The sequence below is a fragment of the Artibeus jamaicensis genome, unplaced genomic scaffold, assembly GCF_021234435.1.
Source record: "Artibeus jamaicensis isolate MK-2021 breed Jamaican fruit bat unplaced genomic scaffold, CSHL_Jam_final contig_432, whole genome shotgun sequence".
NCBI classification, from domain to species: Eukaryota; Metazoa; Chordata; class Mammalia; order Chiroptera; family Phyllostomidae; genus Artibeus; species Artibeus jamaicensis.
In genome coordinates this window covers 6345637-6361312 of record NW_026521828.1, presented here as the reverse complement: position 1 = coordinate 6361312, position 15676 = coordinate 6345637, and positions in this window count along the sequence as shown.

Sequence of the window (15676 nt, the reverse complement as noted above, 5' to 3'; positions counted from 1 at the left end):
CTAAAATAGTAAAAGGAAGCTCTGCATTAAAAAAATGTAACCACTGGAGGTATCAATCAACCAAATTCCCAGTAACTTCCCTTCCACTAGTATGCTTTCTATAGAAATTGAATTTTTAAAATTTCTGGCACTTGTATTCATAACTATAGCCACCTTTCACCCTGGTACCTTAGAGTACTTTAGAATAATCATTAAGCCTTCTACATCCCAGTCAGTCATTTTATGAGTCTCTTAATATAGCCTGGTAAGTAAGAAATTACAGAGAATAGGAAACTGCCAAAGATAGCAAAGCCTCATCCCTTGGTCTCCTCCCAGGTTTAACAACTTTACTACTGACTCAAGAAAACAAAAGCCCACAAATATTACGAAAAAAGTGAAAATCTATATAGTGCTAAATTCTCATTGTTTATACTTCTAGCATGAATTACAGAATCTTGAAAATATTACCTTAGTTTTGTTACCAGGTTGGTGTGTGTTGTTTAAATGAAGGAAAGGCCTACCTTGGCTCTCATCTTTCCTTTCTTAAAGAGGAAAAAAATGGCTTCAAAGCCCTATAACCCTCACTGTAAGTACTCTGGACTTCTAAAAGAAAAAAAGCCACATGTCTTTGAATTTTATAGCAGCTGCCTGTAAATGCTGAAGTTCAAAACAAGTAAAGAAAATTACTCTGGTAATAAAAGGGTTACTGCTATTATATGGCTGCAGATCCAGTTTTGGGAAAGCTACACATTGCCAGAAGCAAGTAACCAAATCAAATGAAAGAGAAAAGTTCAGAAAAAACAGACAGAGGGTAGTAGAGAGGACTGCTCAAGAGAAAGAGAGCCAGCACAGGTAAAGTACTTTCTAGAGGCACCCAAACCAGGAAAGGTCAGGGGAAAATTCATGGTAAGTACCTGGAACCAAACTTAAGGAAATACCCAAATGTCACAGCTTGGTCATAAAAGGAATTAGCTTTGAGTGCTAGAAAGGAGTGGAGTGTTTATAACTATAAAATGGCAAACCATTTAGGATTCTAAAGGTCATCTTCCTGTTCATTAAATGTATTCAACATTGAGGAGGAAGTCAGCACAAAGTTTGGAAGATGCATATTGGTTACCACTCTCGACACTCCAAAAAGCTTGTTTCTGAATTCCTTATAAACTGATTATTGCTAATAATCACACAGAAATAGTCCTTTGTTGCAAATCTTCAGATAACTGAGGGACACTTAACTACCTTCTAGATCCAGAGATAAGATCTCAAATAATAGATTTCACAAAATGGGGCCAAAAGCCAAATAATGGGGCTAGCCGACATGGGAAATATAGGGAAAGGAGAATGTTTGTGTATTCCTTTATTCACTCATTGTATTAGTTCCTAATATTTCCTGGGCACTTTGAGGTCTTCTCTATCCAACTCCAAAACAGTTAATTTTCTTGGTTAGAAAAGTCTGAATGATGTATAAAACCTCATTTAATCTAGCTGCCCCCAGAGTCTGATTTTGAAAGCCAATTCTAGGAGGAAAACTATACAGTTGTGAGTAGCTTAATGTCAGGATACATTCTGAGAAATGTATTGTTAGGCCCTTTTGTCATTTTGCGAACCTCATGGAGAACACTCACAGACCTAGATGGTACAGCCTACTGCACACCAGGCCACATGCTATGTAGCCTATTGCTCCTTGGTTACAAGCCTATAAAGCATGTGACTATACTGAATATTGTAGGCAATTGTAGTGCATTTTGCTGTGACATTACAAGGGCTACAGTGTTACCAGGTGATTTTTCAGCTCCATTATAATCCTGTGGGGCCACCATCTTATGTGCCCTCTGTCATTAACTGAAATGTCCTTATGTTGCATGACCAGTTTTCTTAGTCCACATGGGTAAAGGGAGATTCACTCTTTGAGATATAATTCACATACCATACAATAAACCAATTTTTAAATGTACAATTCAGTAGCTTTTAGTGTATTTACAGAGTTATGCAACCATCATCACAACCAATTTTAGAACATTTTTGGAAAATTGGAGAAGCAATAGAATTTATATTGTTTTAATACCAAAATAAATTTATCTTTTTCTACCTTCTGTGGGTCTAATTTATACCTAAGTGTATAGGAGAGAAAAAAATATAGAAACAGGACACCTTTTGTTTGGTTTGGATTTTTTAGACTTTTTCCAAAACATTTTTATTTGGCCAAATTTTCATTTGGAAGAGTTTCAGATATACAAAAGAATTAAAAGAATATTACAATCATCGCTCATATAAAATCACCATGTAGATTCAAAGACTGTTAAAGTTTTGAATATTTGCTTTATCTATGTGTGTGTGACTCATTATGCTCTTTGAGAGTAAGTTGCAGACAACGGCAACCCTAAATACTCTAGTCTTTTTTTTCTAAAATTAAGAGCTTTCTCCAATACTACCAAATTCCACCACCACAACTCACAAAATGAATTATAATTTGCTAAATCTTTTACTGTCCAACCAATATTCAAATTTTCCCAGTTCTCCCTGAATTATCTTTTACAGATAAAAATTTTCCAACCAAGATCCAATTAAGTTTCATTGATTGCCTTAGTTGTTACATCTTATAAGCCAGCTTTGCTTTTAATTAACCTGAGTGTTTGTAACAGTTTTTGAATCTCTAACATCAACAGGGAGAAAAAGATATATTTTTTCAAATTTCAGATCAGCTGGTGTACCTCCATCCTACCCAGCCATTTTCTCTGTCCTGATTCTGATTAAACTTGAAATGGGCAGTACTACAGAATTGTGTGTTACTTTTCAAGCATGATATTCAACAAAATACAATGGATATTGATTGTCATAGACATTTGTTAGGTGCCTCCCCAATATCACCTTTGATGTTCTAGCTATGTAGTCTACTGGTCATTGATCATGAATGGATTAATGAGTTTATCCTATCTCCCACAGTGATTAGTCCAGGGAAAAACCCACGACCCAAGTCAAGCCTTAACAAGCAGAGCAAAATTCAACACCAAGGTTTTCAGCTGAACTACAAGGGAGAGCAAAGTTTCTCTTTTCTACTAGACCTAAAAAAGGAATCCTATAATTTCAGAGACTACAAGCAGCCATCTTGGATCCAAAAGGGAAGAGCCAACTCAAAAATATGCCAAAGCATACAAAAGAACCCAAGACATAAAAAGAAACCAGGTCACAGTGTATGAGCCCTAATCCAAGCCTCAGCTAAAGCCAGCACGTCCACCCCCTATTCTGTAATTATATCAGCCAGTAAGTTACTTTTTAGCTTAAGCCAGTTTGTGGTGTGTTTTCTGTTATTTGCAAGTAAAAAAGTCCCAAGGCATCAATCCTTTTAATTTGCAAGTCAGTGTAATATGCTTTTATGAAGATAAGGAAGTGACTAAAAAAACAAATGCATGAAAACACAGTTGTATAATTTAACGAATTGATATTTAAAAAAAAAACAAACCTTTAACCACTATCCAGAAATAGAAACTTGCTAACACCCCCAGAAGTGCCCACCACACTTTTTCACACCTGTCTAAACTGACTTTAACATAGTCACTTTCCTTTCATCGTTTGACCTCCAAGTCCCTAAATATGTTAATTTAGTTTTGCCTGTTCTTGAATTGTATATGAGTGGAATCATATAGTATGCTTTTTTTTGGGTGATTAGCCTTTTCTGCTTAACGTTGTGTTTGAAATTCAATTGTTATTGTGTGAATCTGCAGTTTCATTCATTGTCACTACACTATTACGTCATATGAATACAACATGTACTTATTCATTCTGCTGTTAACCAACATTTGGGTTAATGAACACCCAAACTCCAATTTGGAGCTACCACAAACCATGCTGCTGTCAGCACTTTGGAACTTGCCTCCTGCTGCTCCTGTGTACACATTTCTCTTGAAGAGAACTGCTGGGTCACAGCACCTGTAGGTATTCTACTTTCTTAGATAACTCCAACTGTCTTCCAAAGTGTCTGCACCAATGCACACCCCCAACCACAATCAATGAGGATCGCTATTACTCACTAGCCCACCACTGGTATTATTACCAGTCTTTTAAATTGTAGCCACTCTACTGGGTTTTTTTAACTTGCATGTCCCTAATTGCTAAGGAGGTTAAGTATCTTTTCATGTTTACTGGGCTTTTGGACTTCCTCTTTTGTGAATTGCTGGAGTCTCTTCCCCAATTTTCTTCTAAATTGTTTGTCATTTGCTTTTTGTTTTGCAATCTTTTGTATATTCTGAATGCATGTCCTTTGTCAATTATATATGCTGCAAAAAGCTCCTCTTGTCCTGTAGCTTCCCTTTTCATTCAGTAATAATGAACATAAATTATTAATTTCAATTTCGTATTTTTATACATAACAATTCTTTTAAGCCTATTTCCCCTCTGCTTTACAGAGCCATTGTGTCATAAATTGAGTGTGCATATCTGAGTAGATCTGTTCCTGAACTCACTATTCTGTTGCTCTGGTTTGTTTGTCTATTCTTGTGCCAATACAAAACTATTGCAATTACTCTATCTAGCTAGGTAAGAAGTCTCAATATGCAATATGCAGTAGAGCAAGTCCTCCCAACTCTTTGTTTTGTTTTCTTTTTTTTAATTTTATTTATTTATCTTTAGAAGGGAAGGGAAGGAGAGAAGGAGAGACATATCAATGTATGGTTGCTTCTGGTGCATCCCCTGCTGGGAACTGACCCCTGCTGGGAACTGGCCTGCAACCCAGGCATGTGCCCTGACAGGGAATCAAACCGCTATCTTTTGGTTCGCAGGCCCGTGCTCAATCCACTGAGCTACACCAGCCAGGGCTCTTTGTTTCATTTTCTTCAAAAGGATCTTGTCACTTTGCATTTCCTTATCAATTTTGGACTCAGATTTGGAATTTTAGCTTGTCGAGTTTCTCAAGATGTCATTGAGACTTAGTTTTCGACAGAGGTCTTGCATCTCCTTTATTACATTAATTCCTAGATGTTTTGTTTTCAATGCTATCGCTGATGGTAACTTACCAATTTTTGTTAGTCTGAATATATTAACAGTAAATCTCAAGAGTTCCTGTCCCCAAGAACTTCCAATCCCTTGGGGTTGGAATTTAGGAAAGACACAAATTTGAGAATCATCACTACTTAAGTGGAAGTTGAATGTCATAGGAATAGATAAAATCATCCACTAAGAACACCAAGTAACATGAGATAAAAAGAGGGCCAAGGACAGCATTCTAGAAGCTTCAATATTAAGAGGTTTGGAGGGCAAGAAGTTCACAAACCTGACTGAGAAGAAATGCTCTGAGGATTTGGACATAAAGTAATATTTGAAGGATCTCTAAGACTTCAAGGGAGATAAGGAAGCATTCCAAGCTGAGGGTACAGTCTGAGCAAAGGGTTAGAGAATGTGAAAATGTACATGGCATGGCCTGAAAATATCTGATAATCTGACATGGCTGGAGACAATAGTTCAGGTGGACAGGGAGTGGTGGAAAGGAGGAATAGAAGGTAAATTAGGGCTGGGCATGGGAGGAGTCTTGTGCTCATCACTGGTCTGATCGTACTCAGATCCATACCCTGTCCTTTGCTTTGTATCCCAGGGTGCTAACCCCAGTACCTACATTTCTCAAGCCACCTTGCCCACTGGATTCTAGTTAGATATGGCCAATAGGGGCACAGATAGTAGACTGGAGGGCAAGAGGAGGGAGAAGGCAGAATATTTCTTCCCTTCGCTCTCTGCTTTGAGCAGCGTCTCTGGCAGTGGTCACGTCTCTTTCACAATCCAGCTCTTGCTGGTATCTCTGGCTGCACAGTCCATCCAGTAGAGCTGGAAGCTTCCTCTTCTAAGTTCCAGATCCTGCCATATACCCTGGTTCCCAGGCTCCAATGACACCATATTCCCAGGCTCCAATGACACTGGCTCCCTGCAGTTGTTGATCTCTGAATGCCCCATGTTCTCATTCTTAACTTTTCCAACACTCTTTAACTAGTTCCCCACATGAAATCCCTCCTGTTGTTACCAGTTCTGCTGTTATGAATAATGCTACAATGAATTTGTTCATATATGTCTCCGGGTGCTTCTGTCCAAGAGTCTCTTTCTAGGGCATATATCTGAGAGTAGAATTGCTACACTGCCTACCTCTAGACTTCTTTTACGCAACAGGAAACCAAGACCATGTGAGAATGGATTCCTACCTCACACCATAGTCAAATTTCAATTTCATATGGATTAAATATTAAAGGTAAACTTAAAAAATTTTAAAGAAGATACAGAATATCTATATGACCTAAGCTAGGAAAGAATTTCTTATACAAGATACCAAAAAAAAAGCAGGTCATAAATTTAAAAAATAAAACATCATTAGAATTAAACATTCCTGTTCAACAAAAGATATGACAAAGAGAATTTTTTTTAAAAAGTGTAACTGTAAGAAGATAATCACAACATACGTAATGCATGAAAGATTAGTGTTCAGAATGTATAAATAATTCCTAAATAAACAAACAAGGAAAAGAGAAACAACCCTCTAGAAAATAGGCCAAAAGACTATTCAAAAAAGAGGAAATCCAAATGCCCAGACACAGAAAAAACCTCAATCTCATCAGTCATCAGGGAAGTGCAAATTAAAAATGTAATGAGAAACCAGTTCAACTTGTTAGATTGGCATAAATGTAAAAACGAGACAATGCCAAGCTTTAGCAAGAATGTATAGTGATATAAACTCACATACTCCTGGTAGGGACAATAGAGACAGAATTTGACACAACTTTGGGAAGCAATATGACATCACCGAGTAAAGTAAGCACATTATCATATACCAAGCAATTCTATTTCAAAGGATAAACTAAACAAATCTGTCTACACATATAGCAAGAGACACCTATAAGGAAACTCCAATGCATGACCGTCCATAATAGTTAACTAAGAGGCAAAAACACTGTCGAGATTCCAATTTCAATTGGTTAATTTGATTTTACTAATGGGGAAAAAATAATGATCTACTCATGTCAGGGATTTTTAGAGAACAGTGAAAATACACTATAAGCACACACGAAATGAGTGAATCCCAAAACAGAGGGAAAGTAACTGCAGAATGCCACCTATAATATGGACCTGTCTTAGTCTGCAGGTTCGCAAAAGTCTCCATGAGGAGAGGGCCCTTGAACTGATAGCTGACAAATGAGAAAGCGTTACCTAGAACAATGCTTCTCCAACCATAGGGCAGATCCCCAAGACCTGGCAGATATAATGGTATTTGCAGCCGTAGTCAAATTTTTAATTATTAAAAATATGATTTTATGCAAAAAAATAAAGAGTTGGTCATTGGGCTTTCTGCCCTTGTGCAGGAAAAACATCAATACTTCTACAAGCCTCATTCAGATAGAATTCGTAGGTTTTAAATCCTCTTTACTATAAACCAGGCTTGAGAGCAAATGATCATAAGTACAAAAACTGGTGCCATTAATAAACCTGGAGCCCTGGCTGGTGTAGCTCAGTGGATTGAGCACGGGCCTGGGAACCAAGCAATCATGGTTTGATTCCCAGTGAGGGCACATGCCTGGGTTGCAGGCCAGTTCCCAACAGGGGGTGCACTAGAGGCAACCATACATTGATGTTTCTCTCCCTCTCTCCTTCCCTTCCCCTCTAAAGATAAATAAATAAAATCTTAAAAAAAAAAAAACCTAAGGAAACTTGACTAAAACATGTGCTTTAGTTAAAATGTTAAAAAAAAAAAAACCTGGAAATATCTGTCCTTTAACTTGGAACTAAAAGAGAGACTTTGAAGAGAAATCCAAACATTTAGAATAAGCTGGGCTGATAGCTGTCACTACAAGAAAGACTTGAGTTTTAGAAAATGTTTCATTACTACATGTGGTGCCATGTGGGTACTATATTTATTGTGGTGATCAGTTCATAAGGCTAATCACTATAACTGAAAAACAAAAAGAAAATGCATCAAATAATATCCAGTTTTAAGTAGCTGCAACCAAAACAGACTTAAAAATACATCAGTTCAATGAACAACTCAAGGTCTCAATAAAGGATGGTTTGGATGAAAATGCCTATCTTTGAGAAACCATAAATCAGCTTTCATAAGAAGCTGAAGGATGGAAATAAAGAGTGAGTGAACTTACACAGAAAAAACTCAGAAGATGAAAGGTCTTGGGAAAAAGGACATGGGGGGGGATCTTGAAATTATTGTATATAACGAATGCATCAAATGATGGAGATTTCATAGAATATTAACAAAATGGGGTTTTTTTGTAAAATTGAGGTAAGAGTCTTATAAAATTCACATTTTAACCATTTTAAAGTTTACAGTTCACTTTTACTGCAATCACAATGTGAGCAACCATCTTTACCATCTCGTTCTTACATATATTGGTATTGGCATGTGTCAGTGATTAGTAACAGTAGAAAGGGAACCAGCAGAATTATCCAAGAGTGAGCTGGTTCAGACAGAGAACAGAATTGGAAGTGGGATATAGTTGAGAAATGGAAGGATCCCTGGAGCAGATTAGTAAAACAAAACCAAAAGACAATAAAAAGCAAGTAGGCAGCTAATTAAGTGATGTTTGAAGTTTCATTTTTCATGGTCATAAAAACATCACATCCACCTCAGTTGATACAGAAGAAATCTGGAAGTAGTAGTACAAGATATCAGACTGGAAATAAAAATGAATATGTCTAAGAAGCAATGCCAATATGTCTGTGGTTAATTAGAGTCTTAAGGTTGCATTTCCCAGTCTTGCTGAAAAAGAAGAAAATGAACCAAACTGAAGCCATAGGTAGAGCACCAAGCAACACAGTTTTGGGTTAGACTGCTGCCTGTGATCTTCTCAAACCATGACCAAAATGCAGAGTATACAGTTTGCCCTTTTTTCTTTTGGGGGAAAAATGTTTATCTAACATTCATCAGGGTGTTAAAATTAAATAAAATATTTATTGTGGCCCTGGCTGGTGTAGCTCAGTGATTGAGCATGGGCTGCAAACCAAAGGGTTACTGGTTCAATTCCTAGTCAGGGCACATGCCTGGGTTGCAGGCCATGTCCCCAGTGGGGGGCAGGGGGGACATGAGAGGCAACCACAGATTGTTGTTTGTCTAACTCTCTTTCTCCTTCCCTTCCCCTCTTTCTAAAAATAAATAAATAAAATATTTAAAATTAATTTTTAAATCCCTGTTGTGCTTACATGAATAAATGGAAGTAAATTATCATCATTTATTAGGAATATTATCATGGGGATGTAATGAAAAGAAGAAAGAATTATAGGTTAGATTCACTGTATCAAAAAGAATAATAACTGTGACTCATATCAAAATTAAAGTTATTAAAATGAAATCAAATTCAGAGACAGAAATGCTAAGAAATATTTAATGGAGAGGCATGTTAATTTAAAATATGAAACATTTCAAGCAGACTTCTGGCTAAGATGGAAGCATAGGTAGACACACTGTGCCTCCTCGCACAACCAAAAGAAGAACAACAACAAATTTAAAAACAAAAAACAACCAGAAGTCACAGAAAATTGAACTGTACAGAAGTCCAAAAACCAAGAAGTTCAAGAAGAAACATTCATCCAAACCTGTAGGAGGGGCAGAGAGGGGCATCTGGGCACAGCTGGCCACAAAGAGGACTCACAGTGAGGTGGCAGCTGGTGGACCAGGAGATCCCACATCCGTGTGCAGATAAACCAGGAGGAACAACTGGGAAGCGAGACAGACCACATAACCCAGGGTTCCAGGTGGGGAAATAAAGCCTCAAGGCCTCTGATTGAAAATACCTATGTGGTTGAGGCGGAAACAGGAGAAACTCTCAGCCTCACAGGAAAGTTCGTTAGACCCACAGGGTCCTAGAATGTATGCAAACCCATCCACTTGGGAATCAGCACCAGAAGGGCCCGATTTGCTTGTGGGTAGTAGGAAATGTGACTGAAAACCAACTGACAGCAGAGCAAGTGGCACTGTGTCCCCTACCCCACCTACAGCATCACAACGCAGCCAGGTGGGTTGCCCTGCCCTGGTGAACACCTAAGGCACCGCCCCTTACTATGTAACAGGCACACCAAGACAAAAAACAGACCCAAATGAAAGAACAGATCAAAGCTCCAGAAAAAATAGAACTAAGCAACAAAGAGATAGCCAACCTATCAGATGCACAGTTTAAAACACTGGTGATCAGGATCCTCACAGAATTGGTTGAATATGGTCACAAATTAGAGATAAAAATGAAGGCTATGAAAAGAGAAATAGAGAAAAATGTACAGGAATCAACAGTGACAGGAAGGAAACTGGGACTCAAATCAACAGTTTGGACCAGCCGGAAGAAAGAAACATTCAGTCAGAACAAAATGAAGAAACAAGAACTCAAAAAAAAAAAAAAAAGAGGAGATGCTTAGGAACGTCCAGAACTTCTTTAAACACTCCAACATCTGAATCATAGGGGTGCTAGAAGGAGAAGAGGAAGAGGAAGAAATTGAAAACTTATTTGAACAAATAATGAAGGAGAATTTCCCCAATCTGGCAAAGGAAATAGACTTTCAGGGAGTCCAGGAAACTCAGAGAGTCCCAAAGAAGTTGGACCCAAGAAGGAACACACCAAGGTACATCATAATTATATTAGACATTATAATTATAATTACATTCTCTCCTTACAAAGATAAGGAGAGAATCTTAAAAGCAGCAAGAGAAAAGGAGACAGTAAGCTACAAAGGAGTTCCCATGAGACTATAAGCTGATTTCTCAAAAGAAACCTTGCAGGCAAGAAGAGGCTGGAAAGAAGTATTTGAAGTAATGAAAGGCAAGGACCTACATCCAAGATTACTCTATCCAGCAAAGCTATCATTTATAATAGGAGGGCAGATAAAGTGCTTCCCAGAAAAGGTCAAGTTAAAGGAGTTCATCATCACCAAGCCCTTACTATATGAAATGTTGAAGGGACTTATCTAAGAAAAAGAAGATAAAAAAATATGAACAGTAAAATGGCAACAAACTCACAGCTATTAACAACTGGACCTAAAAAATATGAAAACAAACTAAGCAAACAACTAGAATAGGAACAGAATCACAGGAATGGAGAGCACATGGAGGGTTATCAGAGGGGAAGGGGAGGGGGAGAATGAGGAAAAAGTTACAGAGAATAAGAAGCATAAACAGTAGGTAGAAAATAAACAGGGGGAGGTTAAGAATAGTATAAGAAATGTAGAGGCCAAAGAACTTATATGTACGACTCACGGACTTGAACTAAAGCAGGGGAATGCTGGTGGGAGGGGGTGTGCAGGGTGGAGGAGAATAAAGGGGGGGAAATGGGACAACTGTAACAGCATAATCAATAAAATATATTTAAAAAATTTAAAAAATTAAACATTTCAATGTTTGAGAATGATGGACTAATTTAGAACTGTTTAATGCTTCTTATATATGCTAGTAAGAGTAATAGCGTAAAATACACTTGCAGGTGGTAGAATTTAAAATTAATATCAAACCAAAGAGCAGAGATGTAGATGGAGAAGAAAATATATGATGGGCTTACTGATAAAATGTGACTACCATTAAGAAATAGTGCATATAAATAAATATGGAATTAACTAAAACGTTAACAAGAGAAAAGGGTAACATTGAGACCTGTCAGGAAGAGACCACCATTAATTATCAGTGACAAAGACACTTGAGCAGAGGCAGTTTGACCTATAGGAAGGCCCTCTTTCCTGACAACTCCCTAGTAGATAGGGGCAGGCTTAGGAAATAGGTGATGGCCTTGGAAGAGTTGATTGGTCCAAAGCTAGACATGTAACCTAAGTTAGACTAATAAGATTTGATCCCAGGATTTTGGGATTTGGAGCTAAGCGACACAGAGACTTGCACTTAAAGTCACATTAACAGCAGTGCTGCAGGAATAAAATATATGGATTTATTGTTTAAGACATTAAACTTGCCTTGGTACCTGGTTCAATATTCAACTAGCACTCTATGTCAGGCACTGTGCTCTGCTAATATCTCCCTCCTTGCCACCATCCACTCTGAAGGTCAAGCTAGCCTCATTAATCTGTTATTTAAAACCAGAAATAATATTTCAATACAAATTACTTGAGGTAATATTTATACAGCATCAAGGAAAAATATAGCACTTCGATGTTATCAATGAAATTCTAAATACTAAATGTAACTTCTGTAAGTTTATTTTAGTATGAATAATAAAGCTCTAGAAATGCCAGAAAAGATAAATGCATACTTGAGAGAAGTAGTAATAGCTATCAATAAAAAGAAAGAGCATAATTCTTCCATTTGGCTTTAGAAACAATGTACTATATGACCCCTATACTCCTCATTTTGGAAGTAGAAGTGATGCAGATTATGTCATAATCAAGCACAGGCCCATCGAATGTTATTGGAAAGCTACTGAATTAAACCCTAGAAACTCTGAAATATAAAATAAAAAAAATATTTGTTATTCAATAAATTCATTTTTATTAATAACTGAGGTCAATGAAATTGATTACCTCAAGGCTAGGAAGATAATTTTCAATAAGGCTGCTTCTAGAACCCTGTCTAATGCTCTATGAACATAAACATGTTGCTAAAGAAATGCTTCCTGATGATGGGATGTATAATGAATAAAGAAATGGTAGCCTATTCATTACAGATAGCTTACTGGTGATCAAAGCTTGCTTTGTCATGTTGTAAATGTTTAGATTGTAACAGTCTAGACATTTCATTAATATTTATGGAAGCATGAGAGATATTAATTTATCCACCTATGAGTCACTGTGGATATAAAAACAAATAAATGAAATTGCCCTCATAATGTGAAATACGCAACATAATAACGATTCAATGTTCTTGTTTAAGATTTGAAATCAAATGTTGATTAGGCAGCAATATATTGTACTAAAATTTCAACTCAGAAATAGTTCATTAGTCTAGAATTTGTGGGGAGGGACATTTGTAATTATTTCTCCCACGACTGAGAAGATAGCGTCTCTGATGCACATGATGACAGATGCAAAGAAGCTGCACAGGTTTAACCATTAACTCTGTGCACGTGAGACTGTCTGCATGGCTCTATGTTACAGGGAGACTTCTCCTCTCTTCTTGATATTTTCCCTAGAAAATGAGAGCAAAATGAAATCTGGACCTTCTGCCACCTGTAATTTTTTTTTAATATTTTATTTATTTTTTCGAGAGAGGGGAAGGGAAGGAGAAAGAGTGGGAGAGAAATATCAATGTATGGTTGCCTCTCATGCACTCCCTGCTGGGAACTGGCCTGCAACCCAGGCATGTGCCCTGACTGGGAATCGAACCACAATACTCTGATTTGCAGGCCCGCACTCAATCCACTGAGCTACGCCAGCCAGGGCTGTAATTTTTTTTTTAAGATTTTATTTATTTATCTTTAGAGGGGAAGGGAAGGAGAGAGGGAGAGAAACATCAATGTATGGTTGCCTTTCATGTGTCTCCTGCTGGGAATTGGCCTGCAGGGAACTGGTCTGCAACCCAGGCATGTGCCCTGACTGGGAATCGAACCACGATTGTCTGGTTCGCAGGCCCATGCTCAATCCACTGAGCTACACCAGCCAGGGCTGTAATTTTATTAACTTTGAAAATTTTCATTCCACTTACTCAATTAAAAAGCAAAATCAATTTTCTATAGTGAATACATATTATTTTTATAATTGGGAGAAATGAACCCTACTAAATACTAAATGTAAATGAGTAAGTAGAGTCAGGTCATAATTTTTTTCCTCCTGTTGGTAATTTTTGGAGCCCGTATTTAAATTAAGCCTGCCAATTTCAGAATGAAAATCAAGTTCTAGAGATCTAGGGTACAACTTTGTGCCTAAACTTAACAATACTGTATTGTACACTTAAATTTTCTTTTAAGTGATGGACCTTATGTCAAGGGTTCTAATCCAATAAAAATATGAAGCCCATGTCATATACATATGTTTTGTTTTCAAAATAAAAAAAAATTTAACTCACTTTATTTCTAAGTAATAAAAGGAAAACGGAGACTTCCAGTTCTGGGATAACATGAAGCAGCTGCACGTCTCTCCACACCTTCTGCTAAGTACGGCTCAATACCCTGGACGATATTATCAAACAAACAGGAGACTCTAAAAGGTGGAGAGAAAGCAAGCTGGCTAGTTACCTTAAAAGACATGGCAGTGAGTTCCCTGGGTTTTCTTTTGCTTCTTATTTCTCAGACCGGGTGCTGAAAATGTAGGCAACCATAATGTCAGCACAAACAGAAAAACCCCCCAAAGCCTGCTGTCTCTAGACAAAAGAGCAGGAAAGGTGTAGCCTAACAAGGGAGAAAACATTCTGTTAATAACCTCTCCTGCAGAAGAGTTAACCTGGGAGACCTGAGTCTGCTGCCCATAAAAAGTCCTGATGGCAAGGTTGGCCCTTGGCTGGCATCTGGGAATTGTACTGATAAAACAGTGCCCTTAGCTGATATTAGAATTTTCTTAAATGATCAGTGTGTCTCTCTGCGCCTAGACTGTTCACGCAAAGGATGTGGTTTATGCTGCAGACCTGTTTTCCTTCTAGGAGTCTGGAATTGGCGATAGGCAGCGGATACATAAATGACTAGCCCTCCCCACAAAAACCTTAGGCACCGAGTCTCTGATGAGCGCCCTAGAAGACAATACTTCATCCCGTTGTCACAATTCATTGAGATAATTAAGTGTATACTGGGCGATTCCACCAGAAGACAACTCTTAGAATCTTGTGCCTGGCTTTCTCTGGACTTCATGAAGCTTTTCCATTTGGAGATTTGACTTTGTAACCTTTTGCTATTAAATCTCATCTGTGAATACAACTATACTGAGTCCTGTCAGTCCTCCTAGTGAAAGAATCATTGAACACGGGAGTGTTAAGACTCCTGACACATTGCCATACTCCAACCAAGTATCATAGAAAAAGTGGTGGTCCCACCCTCATCCATCTTAACAATAGCCCCATGAGAAGCCTAGACCTTCGCCCTTGCTAGACTATATAAGAAGGTTCCCCAACCCACCTCCTAGGAGGGTGTAAGAGATGGCTGAATGAGAAGCCAGAACTTTCATCGTCTTCCAGTGGTAATGAGTTGCCTTCGCCACCTCCCATGTCAGCGAAGGCCAAGTGGGGAGGAGTGGGGAGGCACCCTGCTGCCTCTCAATCACCATGGTCTCGGTGGAGGGCTGGTGGAGAACATGAACTCCCATCCCTGCACAACAGTGATGACATGTCCTTTCCTGCCCACAGAGTCTGGCAAAGGAGGCCTAATGGGAAACCCGGATTTCTACCCCAACCAGGAAGTTACAGGGTGACATCTCCCTTCCCTGACAAATACAGCGTCAGAGAAGGTCTGCTGAAACAGAAGATTTAAATAAGATTTGGAGTCTCATAATGTAATAATACCCCAAATGGTCAGGATACAATAGAAAAGTACCTCTCATACCACCAGCCAGGAAAATCTCAATAAAATGAGAAAAGACAACCAATGGATCATTACAGAATAGACCCGGGGCGGGGGGGGGGGGGGTGAATGATATACTATTACGGACCGGATCCACCCTTGAGCTTCAGGGGTCCCCCACCCCATACTAGGTTCGCCTTGCCTACCACCAGAGAAAGACGTCTCTCAATGCCAGAGATTGGTGAAAAGGAAAGGGATTATTTATTTAAAGAGTTATGCAAATTTAAGAGTAATAACTTAATGTCTTCATTGAGATT